The 14,282-nt window shown below is 24.2% G+C and overlaps 1 protein-coding gene across 3 annotated transcripts in view; it reads left to right on the top strand.

Moving 5' to 3' along the window:
• The first annotated feature begins 1,040 nt into the window (after nucleotides 1-1,040).
• LOC129606173 (protein slit-like) overlaps nucleotides 1,041-14,282 on the top strand; it is a 178,638-nt gene continuing 165,396 nt past the window's right edge. For all 3 annotated transcript variants that reach the window (XM_055516311.1, XM_055516308.1, XM_055516310.1), the window contains exon 1: nucleotides 1,041-2,076. The gene's annotated coding sequence lies outside the window, so the exon portion shown is untranslated. The remainder of the gene's footprint in view (nucleotides 2,077-14,282) is intronic.

Raw genomic sequence — 14,282 nt, 5'->3', positions numbered from 1 at the left:
GATCACAAGATAATTAATTTCTAATAAGTTCTATAATTTACTGCGGGGATTCTTATGAAAACTTAAATTATACTTCCACACGGGTAGTGTCTCCCGTGCCTCAGGATGAATAATTTTCTTCCATTATGCCTGAGGAATGTTTCATTAAAAATAATTTTAAAAAATTGAAATACATAAGATCGTAATACAGAACGTGTATTACTTCAAAAAAAATAATGTTTATATAGCTTCAATACATTAAAATAATAGTCAAAAAATGATATTTTTAGCACTTTTTGAGGGCTACACCTTAAAAAAGTAAGAGGAGGTCGATAGGCAAAGTTGCTACTAAAGATCAATTGTATACAAAATTTTAGCTTCCTATCTTAAAGAGTGTACAAGTTTTGTTAGCACGCGTTTTTATTTATAAATTTATTTATTATTGCGAGTAAGCACCATGTTGCTTCTCTGGAAATTAGTTTTCAATAATTCGTGAAATAAAATTCACAAACTCAAATTGATTTCTTCCAAGCAACCATAATCATTCATAAATCATAAGAAACTTTCAGTTTCATTTGAGTAAAAAATAAAACTAAATTTTGCTCAACTTTTCCGAAAATAGAATTTTTAAACAAATTTCCATTAAATTTCCAGTACACCATTCCAAAAAAAATATTCCTTCTCCCTTTTCCTCTTTTCTGATAATAGTGTACATCAAAAAGAAAATTGCTAAAAATTACAGTGAAAATCAACAAAAACGAGATTTTTATTAAACTATCACCGAGGAAATCATCAACGACAACTTGTGTAATCCAATGAAGTACATATTATTTTTCTAATAAGAAATAATAAAATAAAATTGAGAATAACATAACAGTGATACTCGTATATATTCGAAAATACTGTAAACTTAATATATTTTTCATTTGCTCTCTGAAATTCGATTCTCGTATTAATTTTTTGTTTTATTTTCATTTCAGTCATTCGAAAATTTGACACCACGACGATATGAGTTGTTTCGCAAAAAAATAGTGAAAGAAAACCATTTTTAATTTTTACGTATTTATGTAAGTGCACACGACGAACATACATTAAATACACGCGAGAGAGTTTTTCAATATCAAATTTATATTGCAAAGAAAATCGTACTTACTGCTGCATATGTATATATGTAACAGAATGGCATTATGAAAATATAGCAAAATAACAGTTTTTAAGCGGTCTCTTTTGTATTTTGTTTCCATTTGCTCTCAATTCAGTTCCAATATACCTTTCGTGCGAGTTAGATGAGTACGTTTATTTGTCGGTTACGGAAAGAATTTTTATTTAAAAATTAAAAATTTTGGAATTGATTTCTCTGTGAAAAATCTATCAAATCATATTATAAAAATTAATAAAATGAGTATTTTGTAATGAAATACATAAATATTATTACTTATTAAATATTTGTGTGAAAATTATTAAAAAAAATGTATATCCGGCTTTAATTGTAAAAGTTCTTTAATAAATTATACTAAAATTTAAAAGCAAAAGTTGTATGAAGTGAAAAAAGAAAAATATTAAAAAATTTTAGAAAAAAAAAATATTTTTATTAGAAATAAAAAAAAAGAAAAAATAATAATAATTATAATCTTGTGTGCGAAAATTGATTTAAATATTAATTTGTATCGGATGGCATATGAAATGCCATAAAAAGAATTTCAATTAAAAAATATTGTGGCAAAATTTGATTACACACACACATAAATGTAATATTCATCTGTTATTTTACTGTAAAGAAAAAAATAAGAAGAATTTGGAAAAATGGATTTACCTTTAATAATACCGGAAACATTTAATTAATATCGATAAATTTTTGCAAATTAAAAAAAAATGTGATTAAACAAAATACTTGATAATTATAAAAATTATTATAATATAATCGATATTTAATGAAAATTGTAATTAATAATAAAAATTTATTTGCATAATTCGGGAATGAAATATAAACAAAATTGGATCTAAAAATTATTTTCAGCAGTTAAACCAGATTTAATTAAAACTTCAGTAAGAAATTTTAATTTAAAATTACAAATAAAAAAACAACAAGTAATAAAGGTAAGTAACCACATAAATTATTTTTTATTTTAAAAAATTTTATTGAAAAGTTAAAACCGGAAATATAAATTATATTCTAATTAAAATGAATTAAAAAACAAAACCATTATCTAAAAATGGCAAACAACGCTTAATTATTATTAAGATTTTTTTTTTATTTTACAAAATCTTAAATTTTGAGTTAATTTCTTCTTTTCACCTTCCATCCAGTATAAGAGAAATACACCATTAAAGTACAGAAAACCAAAAAATGAAGAATATAAAAAAAAGGAAGAAAATAAAAATATCAAAAACCGGTTTTCAAATACAAATTACTTACCTGTAAAATTTTAGAAAATGATACTTTATTTCGTTGTAAAAAACCAAAAAGGTAAAAACAAATGTAAAGGGACTAATAATTTCTTTCTCATCTTATATGTATTTTTAATTTTTATAAGAATAGTAGTTAAAATTAAACTTTTAATTTCAAATATTATAAAAAACTTTTCTTAAATAACACTTAACTACTTAGTTGGGATATTTTTTAAAGATTTAATTATTTCTTTGTCTTTAATAAAAAAAAGTTTTTGTCTTAATTTTAATAGAGTTTTTTCTCAAGTTTTTTTATAGGATATTTAACAATACCTAAAAGGCAAATATATTTAGTAATGTATGCAAGAGGAAGGATATTAAGTAATAAAAAATTTAAGATCGTCCAACCAAGAAACCATAATGTTTTGCTATAAAATATAGTTGCTTAAGTATTTTTTTGTAACGTAGTTATTTTACACCTAATTTTTTATTAAACTCTCCGAATTTATAGTTATACTTACTCTTAATTCTTTATTAAAATATTAAGTTCCATGAATAAGTATCACTTAAAAACATTAAAAAGTAACATTAAAAGCAGCTACATATTTATTTTAATAAAATAAGTAGGTCTAAGATAAAAATAAAATTACGAAAAACTATTTGTGCGTAAGCATTGCAAATTTTTTCCAATCTAGCCAATAAGTTAAGAACACGAGATCTGTTCATATTAGCGAGTAGCCGTATTTCGACTAATTGCTTATTGCGCATATAAAAGATAAAAAATGCAACATAGCTAAAAAAAAGTATATTCTACACTTTTACCAAAATAAGTGTGTTTTTTTTATATCATATGCACAATAAAATTTTAATATTAAATAAAATTATTAATATCTCACGAAATAAGAAATAAGAATTTCTCTATTGAAATTTTTGTTGGCAGTTGATTATAATTTTCGCATGTAATGCTATTTAATACATTAAGTAGGGTTTAAGATTGCACTAACTTTAAATTTTCCTTTTTAATTTTTCTAAAAAATACTTGGTGGTGACACGGAAACTTTGCAAATTTTTTAATTAATTGATTGACAAAAAGTAAAAAGTATTTTTTTCAATAGGACTCTACTGTAATTAGTTTCCTTTGAAAAATGATAAACAGACAATTTTTTGAAAACTTACTATACTTACTGTGGGAGCTAACTTGAAACTGCATCTACTCAGGAAATCCATATGTTAGAGCACCTACGTAATGTAAAAATTTGTTTGTTCACACTTTCGATATGAAGTAGCGACGCTACTTCAGTTATCTGCCGACAACATATACTTACGTATATAATTTTTGCATAGATTAATAAATCTAAATAAGTTCTAAATAAATTTTCCAATATTAAATTAAAAATTTATACATTAATTAAATACCTATTTGGTGTACGAATGAATGTAAATAATGTATAATTTTGTAATATTATTTTCATAGTACATGATAATTAATTGAGTAATACTTAATTATACTATAATTTACATAAATAGGTAGCTAAAATAAGAAACTCTTCAATTTTCAATTTTTCAGACTTTAATGTGTGGTTTACTTATATTTAATAGCCATATATTTTTGTACAGAATTTTTTATGTTAGGAGAAATATATAAGTACATAAATATTTTTGTTTAAGTACAGAAAATATAATATTTAGTTGCATGTTTTCTTGAATAAAAGAAATAATAATGAAGTTTAAGTATTTGATTTTTCTTTTTCAAGACAATTTATGTTTCCGAAGTAATAGCTCCAAAACTTGATATTTTAATATTTGTTTAAAGTTTGTAATAATCAAAGATCCTGCCTCGTAATTCCGGGCTTTATATTACTAGTAATTAGACACAACGAACATTTGCTGCCTTGTAAAGATCATGTTCCTTTGTTACCACTAAGTAGTTATGACCCAATTTAACGTTTGTATTTTACAAATTTTAAATCCTATTAGAATATATACGTTTTAGAATTTTTCAAATAATTCACGGCCGCCATTTTCACATTTTTAGTAAATGTTATTACTTACTTAACAATTTCTTACATTTTCAAATTACGGGTAGTTATCAAAATATTTTTTAAAAATCCAACCACTCAATTTTAATTGTTCTCAATCTTAATTTTATGATTTCTTCTTTATCATTAAGCCAATAAATATTAACTATACACATACTGCAATATGTAAAAAATATGTAAAAAATATAAAAAAAAAATTACTTAAATTGTCTGTAATTATAGCTTAGAATTGAACACTCTGTATTATTAGAAATAAAATATGCCAGTGGGACTATGGCATCGTTCCTTTAACCGATGGTCTCGGGTTCAAACCCCGACCAGGTCGCTATAAACTGCAAAATAAGAAAAAATAAACTACTTATAAATTATCAATTAGCTTAAATATTTAAAATCTAAAGAAAAAATTACGGGAGGCTAGTTTTAAACCCAATGACGCAATGAAACTGGGGCATGACTATTTAGTAGAGAAAATGAATTTCTTCCATTTACTGTTTACATTAACTTTCTCCATTAACTCGATTTGCTACTTTATCATTTTGAGTACATTTTAAACAAACTGATGAATTAAAATTATATAGTTTTGATAGGGAAGCTGAAATAGTTTAATATCGAAAAAAATGTAGTTTTCAAACGGAATTGAACGTCTAAGGTAACTAACTTAGACTTTCTTAGATGAATATATAGATATATATGCAGTTTTGAGCTTGATATTAATATGTGAAAAAAAAAAAATATTTTTTTTTTGTAAAATATGTGAATTTATTAACACCTTGCTCTTGGTCGTTACAAATTCCCTTTTTTTTCTTGATTAGTTTTTTGTTGTACCGAGTTACTAATATTATAGTATACCAATATTAGCACCTAATAGAAATTAACTTTAATTATTTACCTTTAAAAGGAACTTTTTAACACCAATTCGAACAAAACCAAAAAAGTTATCCTTAATCGGTGTTATAGATTTATTAAGTAATTGATTCAATATTAATTTCAATATTAAGTAAGTACTGTTTACATTTAGCATAAATGTTCCTGCTTAATATTTTTACTACTATATGAGAAATGGCTTATAGTTTGTGCATCATTTCAATTAAGCAAGTTGTATTTATAAAAGCACTTTAAAATAACTTTAAAATCAAAAATTTTCACGAACCAAAAAACACCGAAATTGTAACTTTCTTACAACAAATTTTTTTTCTTGTAATAAAAATTCATGAAGGCAACCATAACAAATTCTTGCTGTTAATGAAAGAAACTCAAAGAAACTCTCTAGAAGGTCAAAAAGCAATCTGATTTCGTTAAGTTTTTATTCATACTCGTAGATGCTTTCACATACACAAAATCAGTTTCAATGTTCTTTTTTAAGATAAAAAGTTTTATTTTTAAATAATACTTATTACTTAAAAATGAGGAAATTCGAAAAAGTTTTCCTTTAACAATTTTTATTTAAAAAAGAAAACCTCTTTTTAAAATAAGTAGGAAATTATTTTAAAAAACTTAATTTAAAAGAATTTTTGATGTTTTATTTACTTTTATTTTTTGCTTTTGTTGACCTTTTTCTTAATGTAGTATTATTAAAAACCTAGAAGAATATTTAATACATTTGAACTTATATATATATATATATATATATATATATATATATGTGTATACATACGTATGTTTTATTATTAAAGAGCCATCGAATGCTTTTTGAAGTCAAAAGATTTTCTATTACGAGTATTTATGCAAAATTTAAATTTTGTAATACTTAAATAGCAACAAACATTTTAATTAGAACCTTTATAGTAACTAAAATTTATCAAAACCTTTTGTTCTTTAATTTCTGCACTTATCTTTGCGAAGAAGACAAAATTTCACTTTATCAAAATGCTGTTTTATTCTTTCTCCATTTTATATTTGCATGTAAAAGAAAAATTTACAACGAAGATATTAATATTTATAACTTAATTATAATTTAAAGGATACTTGTACATTATTCGTGACATTTTATTATATACATATTAACATTATAAAATAAATTAGAATACCTTTGCTGTTAAATATACAAAAGTAAAATGAAAAGTGCGATCCAAGGGCAAAAAAAATTTATTTAGATAAAGTTAAACAAATGCAACGTGTCGTGTTGTAAATCAAATAAGGTCAAAAAATTTGTTATAAAACCTTAAGTAGTTCGTTTAAATATTCCGGCGCAAACTTATCATTTGTAAATAATCGGCTTGGATTCTAGTAATTTTTACTTAATAAATAATTAGAATATCAATTCCTACATATAAGTAATATTTGTATTTTTGACTCAATTTTACGATTTAATGAACCAAAGGAACAATAATTGCACTGTACAAAACAAAAATTATGAAAAATCCATTTGATTAAGTGACGCTCTCAAGTTATTTGTATTAAATCTGTATTATCTATATTATTTGTAATAATATTAAAAACTTTGCGCTAAATCATAATCAAAAGTTGATTGAAGTTCTGGTCATCTATTTTTCAATTATAATTTGATTTTCAAATAAAGAAATGTTTACCTTCCCAAAAAAAGCAAAAAGTTTATTGATTGTATTTATCCGAAGCGGAAAAGAATTATAAATTCTGATTTATTTCATAGTTTTTCAAATTTTTTATACTTGTGTATATGTATTTGCATAAGTATTAGAAAAAATTTTTAATAAGTAAGTAGTACCTTTAATTATTTCTCAAAATCTAAGGAAATATTCCGCAATAATTACTAAATACATTTATTTTAAAAGCATAATAATTTTAAAACTTTAAGTACACATTTATCATAATTTCTTAATTAAAGTTTTCTTTTATCTGTAGATATTTTTAACTATACAATTACGTACAGATGTTGAAAATTGCAATAAGAATTTTTATTATTGAAATCAACTGTGTTATAACAGTATTGATACACAAATACATGGAGAAGTGTTTCATATACATATGAATTAAATACAAAATTGAAATCCGTTCAGACATTTTGTAAGCAGATAAAGCATAATATATGAATCAGTACTATGTATAATAATTTCAGAATAAAATCGAAAAACTAATTAACGTACAAATACAGCAAAATTAAAAGTACATAAGTACATACTATCCATTTAATAATATTTATATTCAAAACGACATTTAATTTAGTTAAAATTTAAACTGAGTATGTCAGGGTATAGATTTGTAAATAATAGACATAGACTATCTGTGCGTTAAATATATTTAATGTGTATTAATTTTAGTTTTATTTATAAAAGACACACAATTTAATTTTAAAATAACGATCGATAGTAAGAAGAGTGAATTTATTAAATATTTCTAATTTCTACTAATAAGACTTTAACTTCATTGGAGCCAAATAAATTATTACAAGTAGAACTAAAAGTGAAAATGCAGTATTGGTATTTTAAATTTTTATTGAACCAATGTCGCCAACGATAACAATATTTATATATAAATTTGAACATGGCTGATTAAGTAAGCATATATGTACATATATAAATATGAATTCAATTAAGATTATTTCAAAAGGTCATTATAACGCATAAGATAAATTGAATAGCTTAATTTGTTACTCTTTTGATTTACTTTACTTTATAAGCAAGTATATCGTAATTATCTTCATGTCATACAAGGTTAAATACTTATTTGTCACTACATCTGTACTTATTTTAGTATGTGAACGTATATAAAGAGTAAGTATACTTACAAACACATATTTTTGTGCAAATAACTATAAAATTATTTCGGCATAAAAAAATGCATTAAAAATTATGGAAATTTCCCATAACAAAGTCTTGTTTTATGTTGATGAGACTAAGGCGATAGTTTTGTTGTAGAAGAAATAAAATATTTTTTTTTTTTGTTTATAACAATTATGAAACAAAATTAATTTCTACAAAGAATATTCATAACTTCTTCGTTCTGCAACACAATTTTTACTGCTTCATGTCATCATTTTTCAATTTTGTTCCTATTTTGGTAGTTTTTGGAAAAGATAAATTCTTTCTGCACTAAACTCTTAACGGTTGTCAATTTTGTTAAAATAACTATACATAAATCCAATTCAAAAACAAATTTTAAAATATGTATATTTAGAATAAAATTGTATTCGAAACAGCAAAAATTGTAACTCCCTAGAAAATTTGCTATATTAATCCCATAACAAACAACGTTTCAAATTATTATAAATAAATCACGCAAACATTATACATAAGCATAGTTAATCATTTGTTGATTCAAAATTACAAAAAATGTCGCTTTTGCGTTTACTATTTTGTATAGACAATACTCCAATTTTGAATTTAAATCTTGATCAGTTTTAGTAACAAAGGAGTCAAAAGAAAGAAAATCTCATTCATGAAATGATTACACTAATACAATTAATTTTTTTATAAACATAGAAGCAGAAATTAATATTTCTTTTAATATTCTTATTTGGACTTCATAGTATTCTTATTGGAACTTTCAAATTAGAATTTACACAGCCATATAAATTTCATTGTGTATGTGTGCGAATTTAAAAACATGACGTGCAGCCAAATTTTGAGGATTCGAGTCAAATTTTGAAATAGGAAATCTATTTACATTGTTCTTACTAAAATTTCAAAATTTAATCAATATGGTAGAAGAGTGCATAAAAAACTACCAAAAATAACAAACAATGTGTTCACGTTAAAGTTAAAGCTGTAAGTTGAGAAAAGTAAGTAAATATGATTTGAATATGTACTTTCGTAAACATATTATCTATAATCTATATATACATAAACAGTATAATACCTACATATATGTACATACAAATAAAAACTGTGTAATTCATGACAAGATAGAACCAGGTGAAATTTCAAATTCATATTCAACAATATATGCATATATGTAAGTACATCCTTATTAAATTACATTTTTATATTTTATAAAATATAAATATGCATAAGATAAGGACTTAAGTACATGAATTTAAATTAATAAATTTGAAGGACAGATATTACCAAATTTATATTTTTTTTACGATTTCGAAATATAAAATCTTTTTTGTTACATCTAAACAAATTATCACTTCTTCAGCCACAAGTAGTTTTTCATAATTCACAAATTACGTATACACTTAGGCTTCTTGCATTATCCCCATTGAACGGTTCCTTTTTTTTATTTTTTTTAAACACATGGAATATTTTTAATATTTACGGTCCAATTTATGTATGTTTTAAGGCATGTTCAAGACACTTAATATAAGCATGCAATTTATCAAAAACATTATAAGTAATTGCAGAGAAGCTTTATCTGTTCTTTGCTATTTTACTGTTATGGAGTAATTTTTTATTACCTCATTATTTAAAACTGCAAATTCAATAAAACTTATATGTTACCAACCACGTAACACCCAACATTGTAGGTGAAATATAAGAGTTACTTATGTGATTAAAGAAAGCAAATGCTGAAGTGAAACTATTAAAAATTTTTGAATTTATAAGTGACTATAAGTAACTTTAAATTAGCATGAAAGTTAATTTGCATATGCTATTTGGTCAACTTGAATTTTTCGACAGATTAGTAGCGTATCCTACTTCACATTTTTTGCGAATAAAACTCGATCAAAAAACAGTAAAAATAGTAAATTTATTCACTTTAATTTGTGATTAAATTTATAAGTATATAAGGTAGAAAATAAATTAATTATTAATAAAATAAATTTTAATTTTTGAAGCACTAAGTTCGCAAAATGGCTGCCGCAATCCATACTTCTGCAAATACATTTGCATTCAATCGTTTCCATTTATAAAATATTTATTATTATGCTTATAAAATTACATCTTATATCTAAAATGTTTTAAGTAAATAGTATTAAAGAATCAACTAAATTCTTAGCTATTGGATAAGCCCCTTTTGAATCTTCTTTCGTCTATAAAGAGGTATTTGATACCATTAGTAAAAAACATTTTGAAAAAATTATTTTCAGTGTTATTGCGACCATTTCTGTAAAAGTAAAATACTATTACTTTAATGTTATTATTAAATGATAGTTATCTTTAAGTAAAAGAAAAAAAACGTTTTTATCATTTTTATGAAGTATTTTCAATTTTTCTTTTGCTCTTCCTTCCTTTTCAACAGCCTTCGTTCTTCTGATATCATAAGTACTTAGTTTTGCTATCAAATGCAGGGTTTTTTTTATTCCTAATTCTTTCTAATTCCTCCATTTTTATTTGATTATACACAAGTATATATTATATAAAAGTATATATTATACTATTTATATAAATTATCATGAATATATATTTATCATGCATAAATGTAGAATTATTTATGTTTTGTACAGAATACGAATTGAGTTATGTAAAAATCTCGTTGAAGTACAACAATCAAAAGAAAATTCATGTACACATGCTTAAACAAGTATGATAAATTGTTTTAAAATGTACCTATGCAAAATGCAACTAGTTTTGTACCAAATACATTTGAACTCAATTTTTAGTGGTAAAGAAATTCATGCATTTATTCCCTCATTTAAATTCTGTGTATCATTGTTTAATTATATGGTTTTTGTTTGTAATATGGAGAACTATTTTCCTAATAAAGTGGTAAAATTTTAAAACACAATTTTTAAGTAAATATATGTAAGTTTTACGAATTTTTGTCACACGCTGTACAACCAGTCGTAATATTGAAACAATTTTCACGATTGAATATTCTAATTAAAAAGACGAAAAAAATTTTTCTTTCAAATTTTTCAAAGAAATTTTCATGACAACAAATCCATTTCGGAAAAAACTAGTCTTAAGTGACATTCATTTGAAATTGCTCAAAAATTAAATATAATTTCTATTTATTTGAGAAAGTTTGAAATATTAAATTTCTATCCAAAGGTTGCAAAATAGTCAGTTATGAAAATATCGTTCAATAAAAAATAAAAAAAGGTTAAGGTCTCTCGCATTAACATACATTTCTACGTTTTAATAGAAAAGAAAAAAAAATTAATTTTCAGAAGACTGTGAAATTAACCGTCCGGAAAATGAGAGCATTCCATCATTTTCAAACATATTAAAAAAGTAACTTGTTTACAGCATATAATAATAAATATTAATTTTAATAAGTATGTTTTTGCATTTATAATAAAATTTTCAAAACTCGGCATTGATTGATTTTTTATAGCTATAAAAAATCATTTTCTGATGAATTTTTACTCATTTTCGCATATGAGAAATATCTCTTTCGTATACATTATCCTTGAAATATTGCTAAAGGTTATTATAAGGTGAAGTTATATTTTTCATTATTTCATCCCTTGTTGTAACACCCTACTTGGACAAACGTGCCATCTTGACGGTCTTAACTTTGATGATAGACCATAGGAATGATAATGTATCTTCTACAATAAAAAAATCTTTTAAAATTATAGTTTAGATGAATATTTTATTAATTTTAAGACAGTATTTATTTAAAAATTTTAAAGTCGTCCTTAGACCTAGTTATAACCTATAAAACCATTTAGGGTACATATTCCAAAATTAATTTCCCTAATTCGGTCCGAAAGTTTTTTAAATATTTTAAATAAATTAGTAAAAAATGGTAAAAAAGGTATAAAATAAGGAAAATAAATTTAAATCTATATTCTAAAACTCAAACTTTTAATAAATTGTATTTATTTTATGGAAAAATATTAAAATATATTTTTTCTTAAATTTATGATGAAGCTACCACATTGACAGAAAAAATCGAATCTATTCATCGTTTGGAAAGCGCTCTAAGCTCAAAAATCACTTGAATTACAAAAATAAATTAAAATAATTTTATACTTTTAGATTTATGAAAAAGTTATCAGAAAACAATTGCATTAGGACTAAACTAGATTTATAAGACTGAATTATTGCCATTTACCATAGGGAACGCAATTAAAAATACACTTACTGCGAAATAATCTTTATGTTACTTTTTATACTTTTGGTTTCTAAAATGTCACTAAAAAATATGAGTAAGTAACATAACATTACATTTTCATCTATGTGGCAAATCCCCAGATAGCAAAAACACTAAATATACAAATCCAATGTGAATTTTATGCCAATAATATGTAAAATTTCTAGATTAAAATTTCTGCCAATTGAAGCATTTTTTTTCCAAAATTTTTTACGTATCATGTAAACAAACTTACCAAACTTAATTAATATTAATAGTAAATGTACTTACATGAAATATTCATATACATTATAAAGAGTAAGTATTTAATGTTTTACTAAAGTTAGTTGAAGTGAGTGACCATAAACTGTATTTAGTGAACTGTATGTCAGCTAATAGTCCAATTTGTGGTTGCAAAATATTTCAACTTGAATGTTTCAATATCAAAAAAAAATTTATTTCCGACTACATGAAAAACTCTCTTAAATTGCTATCGCCTTTGTAACAATTAGCAATATATATAAATAAAATCATGTCACATATTTTTTAGCACTTTTTAAAAAAAAAAAACTAAAATAGATTTGGATAAAACAAATGGTTTGTAATGTAGCACTTTTCCTTTCAACAAGTGAAATACTTTTAAAAACAATCTATGTATACCAAATTTTTTAAATGTTTTATTTATTCTGTTATATATCTTTTACACAAAAGTTCAAATAATAAAAAACTAAAATAACTTTTTACAATATCGACCATGGCACGGATTGATCAACTTTTGGGATAAGTCAGGCCTCGGGAACTGCACTTTTTAGCGGGCCTGTTTTACATTTTTGACCATTTTAAAGTGTATATTCAACCAATATGCTTGAAATTTCATATATAAGCTTTGCTCGACCGTCCGCGACTTTTCCTAACTTTTGGAAGAAATCAGGCATCAGCAACTGGACGTTTACTACGGGCCAAATATACATTTTTGCGTATATAAAGAGCAATAATCAACCGATTTCATTGAAATTTAATATTAAAATTCTTCATATTGAAACAATGAACATATAAATTTTTTTGCAAAGATCAGGCCTTGAAAACTGATCTGCGGGCCGATTTTACATTTTTCACCATATCTACGGAACGAATTGATAGAATTTCTTGAAATTTGATATTTGAGTTCTGGTTGTTACCGAAACTAACCGGCGCGCATTTCAGGGAATTCGGGTAACACGTAGAAATTTTTATTATAGAAACATGTTCACGAACGTACTTAATAAGACCTTTTTTTTCTTTTTCCAAAAAAATTTTGAAAAAAAGTGCTTATTAATTTCAAATTTCATGTCCGCCCGTCCTCTTCTACAAACTATAGCCCCTCAATATCCATTTTTAACTATTTTTAACTATTTGTTGTAGCCATTGAAAAATTAAATAATGCCAAATAAGTTGTATGTCAGCTATCAGTAGGTAATTTCAACGACTTTTATCAAACACATTTGCCTTACTAATATATTCGCTTGTGTGAAATTTCAATACGACAGCTTTTGTTGTTTTTGAGATGTAGCCAAATAACATTTAAAGTTATATGGCAGGTACCAGAAGAAGCCAAGCAATTTCAATGAATTTTATCTAACACAATGGCTCTAACACTTAAAATATTCGCTTGTGCGAAATTTACCACTGCTTTTAAATTTTCTGAGAGGCGGACAAACGAATGCTAAATCCACTCAGAATTCGACGCTGATCAAAAACATATGCTTGAGTCTATATCTCAGATCATTTTTTCTTAACGTTACAAACAGTATGGCAAATTTAGTATACCCTTCGAACATAAGTTCGTATGGGTATAATAACTGCTAAGTAGTAAACTGAAATGTGTGCTAAAATAATATAAATAAATTTAGACTTCCTAAAACCTTTTTGGTTGTTTCGATTTTAATCCGATCATTAAAATTTCAAAATACTTTGCGTGTTTAAATTATCGATAGAATGAATTTAAATGAAGAA

This window comes from Condylostylus longicornis, unplaced genomic scaffold, assembly GCF_029603195.1.
Source record: "Condylostylus longicornis isolate FDR11 unplaced genomic scaffold, ASM2960319v2 ptg000018l, whole genome shotgun sequence".
NCBI lineage: Eukaryota > Metazoa > Arthropoda > Insecta > Diptera > Dolichopodidae > Condylostylus > Condylostylus longicornis.
Note: the sequence above shows the minus strand (reverse complement) of the source record. Positions and strands in the feature narration are given on the sequence as shown.